This window comes from Piliocolobus tephrosceles, chromosome 1, assembly GCF_002776525.5.
Source record: "Piliocolobus tephrosceles isolate RC106 chromosome 1, ASM277652v3, whole genome shotgun sequence".
Classification (NCBI taxonomy): Eukaryota; Metazoa; Chordata; class Mammalia; order Primates; family Cercopithecidae; genus Piliocolobus; species Piliocolobus tephrosceles.
The window spans coordinates 74,937,862-74,949,624 of NC_045434.1; the positions used below are offsets into that span (position 1 = coordinate 74,937,862).

General features: G+C 37.6%; 1 non-coding gene across 1 annotated transcript; it reads left to right on the forward strand.

The window, feature by feature from the left end:
* Window positions 1-5,618: 5,618 nt before the first annotated feature.
* LOC111537159 lies at window positions 5,619-5,781 on the forward strand. The gene has a single exon (XR_002729921.1). It is a non-coding gene; the product is annotated as a U1 spliceosomal RNA (small nuclear RNA).
* Window positions 5,782-11,763: the final 5,982 nt, after the last annotated feature.

The following is an 11,763-nucleotide window of genomic DNA, read 5'->3' on the forward strand; positions in this document are numbered from 1 at the left end:
TATGTGCCATTTACACACATGCTCCTATGGCTGTTGGATACATTCTTAAGAGGTCGAATATCTGGGTCAAAAAGTGTGTGCATTTATAATTTTGAAAGATACTGCCAAATTATCTTCATAAATGTTGTACCAATTTACACTCCCACCAGCAATGTATGAGAGTGTCTGTTTCCTGACAGCCTTGCCAACAATAAATACCTTTGCATAATCGGAGCTTGGGATTGAAAAATGAGCATCATAATTTAGTAAGATGAGCCAACAATGAACTTCTTCCATTTGGATCTATCTTTCTTCATGAGATGCCACTTTCCCAGCAATGACATCCCCTTAAAACTCTGCTAAAATAAAGGCTTAAAAACCAGATCTTCAAATAACTATGTTACAGAGAATTAACAAAAATTCTTTCAAAACTAATGAAGCATATTTAACCACAGTTCCTATTATATTATACTCTTTATAGCATCAGGAAATAGAATAAAAACTATTTTTAATGTTGTTGATCTTATCTATCTTATCCCTTTTAAATTTCTATTTTATGTAGGTTTTATATGTACATACTATATATATATACACACACACACAGTTTATATACGTTTTATAGTAAACATACTCCTAGTATATTAGAGTATTATACAAATTTCAGTTAAAAACTTTTATGTAACTTTTACGTAGTTTATACATGTTTTATAGTAAACGTACTATTAGTATATTAGAGTATTATATAAATTTCAGGTAAAAACTTTTATGTAAGGGGGTTGTACAATACTTTTTCGCTGATGAACTTTAGGACAAAAACTTTTTTGGTATGTATATAATTCATATAATCTAAATGATTTATAAAATAAAGAATGTTTAAAATTAGCAAGCATTTAAAATATGTTAACTCTTTCCTCCAACTCTCTTTCCCCAGGCAATATGATTCTGGCTGGAAACTGAGGAAAAGGCTCAATTATTATTACTCACGATCTGTAAGGACCAACCTAGACTGGGCATCAGATATCGCCAGATTTCCAAAAGAAAAATATTTTTTTCTCTCCTCAGGGAGGATTATAAGGAAAAGTCTACAGTCTTCACTCTTCCCTAAGCGGGCAAGTTGAGCAAGAGAAAGACTGACCCTTTTCATTTGGATGATACCACTGGTGAGGCGGATGGAGAGGTTGGTGGCCTTCCTGAATAAAGACCATGCATTGCTCCCAAGGCATTTCTCTGTGAAGTTTCCTGACAGTTGCTCCTGGAAGCTGCTACTCTAGCCGGAACATCCTTCCCCAGCAGCCATGAATGCTTCTCCTTTTGGCAGCAGCTCCTGATCACACCTCCTATGGCAACCAGTCTTTCTTCTAGTTGATGGATTCCTCAGTCCCTGGACCATTCAGTGCAACCTCTGAGGAGCATCTTAGCTGCACACTAAACACAGCTCTTTAGGATCAAAACCATTTAAAAACATTTTTCGTGATTTTTAAACTCGGAAAACATAGAAAATGATAAAGAAAAAATTAAAATTAGCCATAAGAAAAAAACAATTAATCATGTTATAATTCAGAGATAACTATTATTAATCTTTTACCATGACTCCTTTCAGTCTTTTCTCAGTATACGATATAATATTTTGCATAATGGGATTACATAGTATATACAGTTTTGCATTTTAATTTTTGCTTTCAGTGGAATGCCATGAATATCCCCCATGTCATTGAAAGCACTCTCCAAATACCTTTTTGATGACTATTTAATAGATCATTGTATGGCTAACTCTCATTTAACTAAGCCACCACTGTTGAATGCTTGGCTTATTTCTAATGTTCTATTCTAATTTTAATTAACGCCTTGATACAATGAATTTTTGCCCAAATTTCAGGTTAATCCCTTACGATTAATTCCTGACTGTCGCGGTACTGTATTGACAGCTCTTAATCCCTGGTCATGCAACATTGCAGCCAGGGACTCTGTCTTACCAACTCACGCTTAGTTGCTCTTATTCACTGCTGATTTAAGAGAAAAAATGGTAACTTGATACTGATGTAATTTGAATTCTTTAATCACTAGTTATATTGAATTATTTGTCTTAAATAATCTTTGTGTGATAAAAGTAGTATAAGTTCATCAGGAAATATATAGTATATATATTATATATATACTATATATATAGTATATATACTATATATATAGAGTATATATATTTAGAAGTCTGCTTTTTATTTACAGCATTATTCTTAAAAAAATCGAAAATATAACTTTTTTTTTTTTGCAGTGGGGCGATCTTGGCTCACTGCAAGCTCCACCTCCCGGGTTCATGACATTCTCCTGTCTCAGCCTCCCAAGTAGCTGGGACTACAGGCACCCAGCACCATGCCTGGCTAATTTTTTTGTATTTTTAGTAGAGACGGGGTTTCACCGTGTTAGCCAGGATGATCTCGATCGCCTGACCTCATGATCCGCCCGCCTCGGCCTCCCGAAGTGCTGGGATTACAGGCGTGAGCCACCGCGCCCGGCCGGGTTAGTGTTTTTTGAGCTCTAGAATAATACTCAACATAAGAGTTCCACGCCATGGGCAGCTCAAAGGAGCTGATATTGAAGAAACATGAGGTTTCCATGTCTCTTTCACACTTGTTCACTCTGGGGCATGTGGTGAATGAATGCAATGGAGGACACTGCAGATTCACCAGTTCTACTTAGGTCCTATGTGCTCTCCAGCTCAGTCTAAGTGTTCCTCTGTTTCTCTCGTTCCTTTAACATAAGTTGAAAATGTGTATGTTGTGACACTACTGTATCTTCTCAGAAACCTCTTGAGACCCTCTAGCTGTGAGGTGAGCTGACACTTCACAGTATCACACTTTCCTGCGTTCTTGTGCTGTTCCTGAGCCGGATCTCAGGCTCAGTCCTCAAAAGTGAGTCCTGGTCGTCTCTAAAAAAAGAATTCTCCAAGCTATGGAGCTCCATCCTAAAATCCGTCACTTCCCTGAGTGTCATATTAAACATCTAGAAAAGCACTGTTCAATGGAAATAGGATTCAAGCCACATATTAATTTTTAATTTTCTAGTACCCACATTTAAAAAAGTAAAAAGAAACATGTAAAATTAATTTTAATAATAGATCTTATTCAATCCAATAGCTCAATCATTTCAAAATGTAATCAATGTGAACATTATTAATGAGATATTTTACATCCTTTTAAAAATACTAAGCCTTAAAATCTGGTTTTTATTTGACTCTTGCAGCACATCTCAAGCTGAACTAGGGATATTGTAAGTGCTCAGTAGCCACATGCAGGCAGTGGCTACCATATTGAACAGTGCAGATCTAGAGGACTTGCTAACAATCCTAAATTCATCATTAGATTCAAAAGTGTCTGTGTGCTTTATGTAAGTGTTCTGGATATCCTATATTTTCCAAACCAGGTTGGAGAACTAACTCCTCAATGATCCCATGCTACACCATTTAAAAAGTAAGTCATAGTTATTATTTCTTATAGCTTCTTATTTCTTTTACTTCTCTTCTCTCCTGTGTCATTTCTTTTCTCTACAACCATATCCTTCAAATTCTGTTTTCCAGAGAGCCTGTCACTGTTTTGGGCACAGGCAACCCTGGATCGGGGAAATGGATGAGATGCTGAGATCCCAGGTAGAAAGCTCGCAATAAAAAACAAGAGTCAGAAACATTAAAACTTTGTTCCTTTCCTCAATGGCTTCAAATCTATTCCCACCCCACCCCAACATGTCTCCCTTTCCCCAGTTCCAATAGGATAAAAGATTTAATTTTATTTTTAATCAATATATATGTGAAAAAATCTACATTTTCTGATTGCTATTCATTTTAGGGTTGTAAGCGTTAGTAAATAATATATACCTTCAGTGGTGGCCTGGTTTTTTAAAAGAAGCTTGCAAATGTGGCTTTTGCTGGCATTGTTTAAAAACGAATAGAATGCTCTCAGTAAACTTTTACATTACTCTGCAACACGTTTTGTTAGAAAAGCCTGTCGTAGTATCTAAAATTGTGTAAATCATCAGTTTTTAATCTGGCAGGAAGTAGATAGTGGCCCATTAAACTTTCGTAATTAAATTTTCCCTGTACTCCCTCATAGAACCATTATCTGAGTTTTCTAATTAACACAAGAGGAGGGAGTCAATTCAGATTGATGCGATCTAGAGCCATCCCCTTTCATTTTAATGACCTTTAATAAACTTTTATTACTATTGATATTGATAATTATAATACACCCTTTAATTCTGCAATGTGATTCTAAGGACCTTTTCAAAAATTGCAAAATTCACCTTTAAAGCTAGAGTAGGCAGAATTATTATATTCCTAGAGGCTGTGTGTTTAACAGAGTGAATTTAAGTTAGCCAAAGAGTGGATAGGCATTGAGTCAATGGCCTTTCCTTTACTTGAGCCATAGTGCTGGACCCCTGTCTTTACACAGCCTCCACATTTCACAGGACAGCTCTCACGAGCATGGCAGTTGGGCTAAATTGGGAGGTGGTTTTTGAGAAATAATAGGTGGAGCTTGCTAAATTTGTTTTGTCTACAATCGGAAAGGCATTGAGACCAGGAGGCCAGATGCCCAAGAGGATAAGTCATTAGGCAAGCAGGCTGGTTTCCCAGACTCTCTTCAGGAGAGCTTGCCAGAGTTTTACATAATTCTACATCCTCTCAGAGCTTCCATTCCTATCATTGGAGTTGATCTTTCCTGGTGAGAAAATAAATTTCCCAAGCTAAGCACATAAGCACTGGGAAGAACATTTCTATTTTTACTTTTAATTTCCTTCAGAAATTGGGGTACTAAGAAGATAAGTTACCAAGGTCATGTATATAGTAAATGATGGAGCTAGAATTTAGCTTATGCTATTACTCATCAAGTTATGCTGTCTGCAAAATGGCAATGGGTACCCCATGTTGGATTTCTAGTGCCTTGGTTAATGAAATAATAAGTTAGAAAAATATGAGATCTACCAAACTCAGAGTGTTTAGGAGATAATTAATGGTATGGTTTCATAATCCCTTTATCGATCTAATGGGAAATAAAATACTTTAATTCATACAAATGTTGTGAGGATTAAATAAGATATAAAACATGTTTAGCATACTGTCAAGTTCCATAAATGTTACATTTCATTTTATTATAAATATTGTTTCCATAGTATCTCACCTATTATTCTTTTCAAAGTTCAGATGTTTGGTGCTTTGACAGCTCAACATATGAACAAAAAAGTATATATTAAAAATTAAAGTCTATATGCTCTTAATTATAGAGCTGCTTAAAGAAGACAAAAATAGAAGTCTAGGGGCTGGGCACAGGGGCTCACACCTGTAATTCCAGCACTTTGGGAGGTTGAGGCAGGAGGATCTCTAGAGCCCAGGAGTTCAAGACCAGCCTGGGCCACATACTGAGACCTCATCTCTACTAAAAAATGTTGAAAAATTAGCCAGATGTGGTAGCACACACCTGCAGTCCCAGTTAATCAGGTGGCTGAGTTGAGAAGATCGCTTGAGCACAGGATGTCAAGGCTGCAGTGAGCTATGATCATGCCACTATACTCCAATCTGGGTGATAGGGCGAGACCCTGTCTCCAAAAAATATAAATAAATAAATAAATACATAACAAAAACAAATAAAAATCTAATACTTACCTGTCAGGGGACATACCATGATTCCAAAGGTGGTTTTTCCAGGGCTAAGCTCATCCACTGCACTCCAGGTATGCTGACCCCTGCGATTTCCCCAAATGCTGGAAACATGACTGCATGATCTCTGGTAGTAGAGCCTGTGTTCATATTTTCCCCGAAAAAAAAAAATTAATTTTAAAAAATATTTTAATAAAATAAAATAAGTCTAGACTTACCTGAGAAGACATAGCAAGGACCCATTTGAGATAACAAATATAAGATATGATCACTGAATTCAAATATGTTTACAGTCTAGCTGGTACAGTAATCTAAGGATGAGGCTTGTACAACTTGCTCTTATATAATAGCAGGAAAAACACAGAAGAAAGGAAAAATCAGACAAACTTTTTCTTTTTTTTTTAGACAGAATTTTGCTCTTGTCACCCAGGCTGGAGTGCAGTGGCATGATTTTGGCTCACCACAACCTCTGCCTCCTGGGTTCAAGTGATTCTCCTGCCTCAGCCTCCCAAGTAGCTGGGATTACAGGCATGTGCCACCACACCTGGCTAATTTTGTATTTTTTTAGTAGAGACAGGATTTCTCCCTGTTGGTCAGGCTGGTCTCGAAATCCAGACCTCAGGTGATCTGCCCACTTCGGCCTCCCATAGTGTTGGGATTACAGGCGTGAGCCACCACACCTGGCCCGGAGAGACTTTTAAATAACAATAATCACCATTTATAGTTCTTTCTGAATTTAACTTTCCAAAAGAAAAGATGTGTTTTAAAATACTTGTTGGGGAGAAGTTCCATTTCATGACATTGGAGTACCTGAAATCAAACATACCCTCCTATTGAAATAACTAAGAAATGGGGAGGCAGAATATATGAGGCAGTGGTTTTTGGATAGCACAGAACTAGGATCCACTATAGAAAGGAAGTAAATGAAGTGAGCCATGTAACTGCCATATCTTTCTGTCTGGGAGCACTTTCCAGATTGCAGTGCAGTAAGGAGATCCCCCAGAATGCATGGCACTCTCACTGAGTTGAGTAGACACAGATCAGAGTTTGGGAAGATTGAGGTGGCTAGAGAGAAGAGAGCTGTGTGGGGAAAGGGCTCCAAAAATATTGACGCAGATCCCGTGACTCTATTGTTGAGTACTAAATTATATATGAATAAGGTAAAAGTCCATGAGGTCAGCGAAACAGCTCAAGAGTTGAGGGGCTGAAAGATACCTTCACTGAAGGCCCCAAGTAGTTACACTTTCATAGTGATGCTAAGCTGGCCTTAGAATAAAGGAAGCTCTGGATCAGTGATCAGCAAAGCATGGTGCCTGGGCCAAATCCGGTTGATGACCTGTTTTTGTTAGACCCATCAGATAAGAATGGTCTTCACACTTTTACAAGGTTGTATTAAAAAAAAAAAAAAAAAAATGGAGGAGGAGAAAGTTATGCAATAAAGATTGGGTGTTATCTAGAAAGCTTAACTTAACATTGACTACCTGGCTATTTATAGAAAAAGTTTACTGATGTGCCTTAAAAAGTCTAAAAATAATTCTTGAAATAACCAAACTGATTCTCAGTTCACTTAACTTCCTGCCAAAGTCTAATACTTTAAATAAATAAAATAAAATCTGGCACTTAACAGTGTACGATTCAAAATCCCTAGCACCCAATAAAAATTATTAGACATGCAAATAAGCAGGAAAATGTTATTCATAATCAGAAAAAAAATGACTCAATAGAAAACTCAGAAATGACAGGTGATGAAATGTGCAGACAAGGACTTTAAACAGAGGTTGTAAATACACTCAAGGATTTAAAAGAGAACATAAATATAATAAAGAGAGAAATAAAGGATATATTAATGACACAAACTGAGCCTTTAGAGATACAAAACACAATCTCCCAAATGAGAAATTTGCTATATGGGACTTAATCTGCAGAAGAAGGCCAGGTGCAGTGACTCGTGCCTATAATCCCAGCACTTTGGGAGGCCAAGGCAGATGGATCACTCAAGGTTAGGAATTTGAGACCAGCCTGGTCAACACAGCGAAACTCCGTCTCCACTAAAGGTACAAAAATTGACTGGGTATGCTGGCACTCGCCTGTGGTCCTCGCTACTTGGGAGGTTGAGGTAGCAGAATTGCTTGAGCCTGGGAGGTGGAGGAGGTTGCAGTGAGCTGAGATTGCACCACTGTACCACTCCAGCCTGGGCAACAGAGGAAGACTCTGTCTCAAAAAAAAAAAAAAAAAAAATCTGCAAAAGATTGGTAAACTTGTAAACAGAGTTTCAGTGACTATAGGACAAGATGAATTAACATCTGAGTAATTAGAATCCCAAAAAAGAAGGATGGAGAGGAAAAAAATAGGAAAAGAAATAATGGTCAAAACATTCCAAGTTTGATGAAAACTACAAAGCCCTAATCCAGAAAGCTCAATAAGCCCCAAGCAGGATAAACACAAAGAAATCACACCAAGATAAATCGTAAACAAAAATTTGTGGTAAAGAAAAGATATTGACATAGAAAAGTAGCCCATTGGCTGGGCACAGTGGCTCACATCTGTAATCCCATCACTTTTGAGGCTGAGGAGGGTAGATCACGAGGTCAGGAGTTCAAGACCAGCCTGGCCAAGATAGGGAAACCCTGTCTCTACTAAAAATACAAAAATTAGCCAGGCGTGGTGGTGGGTGCCTGTAATCCCAGCTACTCAGGAGGCTGAGGCAGGGAGTTGCTTGAACCTGGAAGGTGGAGGTTGCAGTGAGCCAAGATGGCACCACTGCACTCCAGCCTGGCTACAGAGCGGGACTCCATCTCAAAAGAAAAGAAAAGAAAGAAAGGAAGCCCATTACACACACAACTAAAATAAGAATGAAAGTGAGCCTCTTGTCTCAAACTATGCTGCCATATTCTGAAAGAAAAAATATAAAACATCTATCAAAAATGAAGATCCATGCCAGTAATTAACATTTGGAATTTGAAATTTGCTAATAATAGTACCACTTATAATAGTACCAAAAATTACATATATAGATACCTAACAAAATATGTACAAAATCTGTAAGTAGAAAACAACAAACTTTGATTAAAGAGCTCAAAGAAGATCCAAATAAGTGAGGAGACAATTCTGTCTCATAGATTCATAGATTGGCAGACTCAATATTTTTAAGATATCAACTCTGCCCAAATTGACCTGTAGGTCCAATGCAATACCAATCAAAATCCCAGTGAGATATTTTTTAGATATCAATAAAACTATTGTAACATCTATAAGAAAAGGCACAAGATATAAAATAGCCTGAGAAAAAAGAATAAAATTGAAGGACTTACACTACCTGATTTCAAAACTTACTATAAAGCTATGAAGTTGTAAAAAGACACACATGAATCATAAACACCCATTTCTTAAAGAAACCAATCTCAAAAGGCTAAAAACTATATGACATTCTGAAAAAGAAAAAGCTACAGAGATGATTAAAAGATCAGCACTTCCAGCCTGAACAACATGGCAAAACCCCCTCTCTCCAAAAATAAAAATTAAAAAAGTTAGCCCACATGGTGGTACATGCCTGTGGTCCCAGCTACTCCAGAGGCTGAGATAGGAGGAACACTTAAACCTGGGAGGTGGAGGTGGCGATGAGCTGAGATGGCGCCACCGCACTCTAGCCTGGGCAACAGAGCAAGACTCTGAATTAAAAAAAAAAAAAAAAATCAGTGTTTGCTAGAGGTTTAGCAGTGAGGAGCAGAAGTCAAATAGATGAAGCTGGGGATACTTTTTAGAGTAGTGAAACTATTCTGTATGATGCTATAATTGTGAATACATGATATTATGCATTTGTCAAAACTTACTGAATTTTACAGCCCAAAGAGTGAATGTTAGTATAACATACACAAATTTGGAGAGAAAAGGTCATTTAGGAGGTTTAGAAGGTTGGGAGAATACCAGGATAGAATCCTAAATATGACAAAATAATCTGGCTGTATTACAAATGTATTAAAAAATCTCACTGAAGGGGCTAGAAGATGCCGACCTAAGTAACTTTAGAAATGGATTTTCGTTTATTTCTTTGTTTTTAATATGGCCTTACTAAATCAATGGCAGAGTTTTTAAAGCAAAACAGAAACAAGTGTACATAAGCACTGTACTCTAGCTGATAAAGTTGTACCTGACAGAAATATGAATTAATAATTCTAACATTTCCGAATAATGCAATTAAACACTAGTAAATGGATGGTGAATGGTAGAATTTGAATTTCTCACTCTTGGAGTGGGAGTTTACAAAAAAGGAGTTAGTATATACATCCATGTTTTCTTTCTGTCAGCTGAGAGGGCCTAGAAGCAGTGACACTCTAGTAGCAACAAGCACACCTAGTACCCAGAACTTGGTTTCTAATATCACTCTCCAATAAAAAGAACCAGGGCTCTTTGGAGATGGATGGATGGATGAATGCATGGATGATCCTAGGATGGATGATTCTAGGACTGGAGCAAGAAATATACAGGTGAGCCTGGAGCCTCTTGTCATGTCAGAAAATAAAGAGGTATTCAAAACAAATAAACCAAGCCCGTTAGTGATAAAAGTATGTCAAAGGGACAGAGGAGAACAATATGAGCAACAAGATAAACTAGTGTTGTACTAAATCAATCAATAAATAAACTATTCAAAAAATAAGAGACTCCTTCTAAATTCTTTTGTAAGATAGTTTCAGTCTAATACCAAAACCAAACCACAAAAAAGAGCTACAGGACAAATCCCTCATAAATACAGATGCAAAAATTCTTAACAAAATAGTATTGGCTGGGTGCAGTGGCTCACGCCTATAATCCCAACACTTTGTGAAGTCAAGGTGGGCAGATCGCTTGAGCTCAGGAGTTCAAGACCAGCCCAGGCAACACAGTGAAACCCTGTTTCTACTAAAAATATAAAAATTAGCCAGGTGTGGTGGCATGTGTCTATAGTACCAGTTACTCAGGAGGCTGAGGCAGGAGTATCGGTTGCACCTGGGAGGTCAAGGCTATATTGAACTGTGATCATGCCACTGCACTCCAGCCTGGGTGACAGAATGAGAGACTCTGTCTTAAAAAAACAGAAAAAGAATTCAATCAAATTAAACAATACGTAAAAAGGATAAGGATAATTATGGTTGATTTGTATTGCCTGAACTTAGCTAAGCTGAAATTGCATTTTCCAGAATTCTTATCCATCCATAATTTTAAGTTAGCATTGGCCTGAGGACACATTTTGCTTAAGATATGAAAGGTGCAAGTGAAGCTGCCACCATATTGCTTTTATACATGGAAGGTTGATGTGGGCAGCTGGTGCTGCTACAGTGCACACACGTTGTTGCTGATCTGCTGGCTTACCTTGTTGGCACTGCACAGTAGCTGGGCTTTCAGTTGCTTTACTCCCACTGGATCACCTCCTTCAGCTTTTCTGAAACCAGTGCCAGAGTGTACAGCTCCAGAAGCAGCAGCTGAGCTTGCAGCTTCTCCAGCTCCCGGCAGATCTCTTCCTTCAGGTTCTTTGAATCGTTGGCCAGCATATGCGACTCCTGGGGCAGTCGCCAAGTCCACAACTCTTCCAGCTCCTGGAGGAATCTCTTCCTCCAGGTTCTCTAACACTTGGGCCAGTCCCAGCACCAAAGATAGAAGTGATAGTAGTACATAAAATGTTTTACTAGCTCCCACAATTACATAAAGTCAAATCCTTGTAATATACAAATTCCGTAATCTATATTGAGTATAGTAGTTCTTTTCTTCTGATCAAAACCTAATTGACACAATAATACATCATGACTATGTAGAATTTATTCTAGGAATGTAAGGTTTGTTTAACATTTAAAAATATATCAATGTAACTCACTATATTAATAGAGGACTGAAAACTCTGTGATTATCTCAACAGGTACAGAAAAGAGGTGTGAAAAAATTTAAACTGCAACAGCCATGTATGACATAAATGATCAGCACATGAGTTATAAAAGGAAACTTCTTCAACCTGATAAAAGGTTATCTATAAAACTCATAGCTAATAACATAATGGTGAAAGATTCAATACTTTCCTCCTATCAGGAAGAAGGCAAGGGTGTCCAGATCCATGACTTTTATTTAGCATTACACTGGAGGTCCTAGCCAGTGTAGTAAAGCAAGAGAAAAATTTT